This window comes from Palaemon carinicauda, chromosome 21 (assembly GCF_036898095.1).
Source record: "Palaemon carinicauda isolate YSFRI2023 chromosome 21, ASM3689809v2, whole genome shotgun sequence".
Classification (NCBI taxonomy): domain Eukaryota; kingdom Metazoa; phylum Arthropoda; class Malacostraca; order Decapoda; family Palaemonidae; genus Palaemon; species Palaemon carinicauda.
The window spans coordinates 109,473,814-109,475,118 of NC_090745.1; positions in this window are offsets into that span (position 1 = coordinate 109,473,814).

Below are 1,305 nucleotides of genomic sequence, written 5' to 3' on the forward strand. Positions count from 1 at the left end.
CGTATAACGAGAAAGGAAAAGTTCCACAAATGGCAAAAAAGTTTGCCAACAAGCAGGAAAGATAACCAGTTCTGTCCATGTTCTGGGTCTTGCGTATAACGAGAAAGGAAAAGTTCCACAAATGGCAAAAAAGTTTGCCAACAAGCAGGAAAGATAACCAGTTCTGTCCATGTTCTGGGTCTTGCGTAAAACGGGAAAGGAAAAGTTCCACAAATGGCAAAAAAAGTTTGCCAACAAGCAGGAAAGATAACCAGTTCTGTCCATGTTCTGGGTCTTGCGTATAACGAGAAAGGAAAAGTTCCACAAATGGCAGAAAAGTTTACAAACAAGCAGAAAAAATAACCACTAGACCATGACAGGTTCTTGTAGTTGAGAAAAAAAAAACATGCTTGTGCAAATAAAATCTCAATAACTGTAAGCTAATAACTTTCTAAAAGAGCTATTGCAACTCCTTATAAAGTAAAGTTTCACATCCGGGGATTATAATTAACATTAGCTTAACTAACTTTGAAGCGAAAAACATGAAACTAGATTTAAAAAAATATTAATTACCAGAGGAAGATACATCGTTATAATCTGAGAACAAATAAGGCCTTGAACATCAAAAGAAGCCATTCAACGAATATTACATAATAATCCATCATTAGATACGAATAGAATAGAATAGAATAGCATAGATTCAGGTCAACTTATTTGGCGTTGGAAATTCGCTTTAGGCATTTACCTTGTTAGAATAGATTATAATAGAAGATAATAGAATAGATTCAGGGCAACTTATTTGGCCTTAGAAATTCGCTTTATGCATTTACGTTGTTAGAATAGAATAGATTAGAATAGAATAGATTCATGTCAACTTATTTTGCGTTAGAAATTCGCTTTATGCATTTACGTTGTTAGAAAAGATTAGAATAGAATAGAATAGATCCCGGTCATCTTATTTGACGTTAGAAATTAGCTTTATGCATTTACGTTGTTAGAATAGATTAGAATAGAATAGAGTAGAATAGATTCAGGTCAACGTATTTGGCGTTAGAAATTCGCTTTATGCATTTACGTTGTTAGAATAGATTAGAATAGAATAGAATAGAATAGATTCAGGGCAACTTATTTGGCGTTAGAAATTCGCTCTATGCATTTATGTTTTTTTTTTTTTTTTTGTCAACAGAATTAGAGGACCTGAACCCCTTGAAATTCTTTAGCAGTTAAATATTTACGTTATCACAAAATGGTGGTTCATGGTAAACTATAATGATCAAGCACAATATCTTGGATAAAGAAATATACAGATAAAAATGTCTAGCTCAT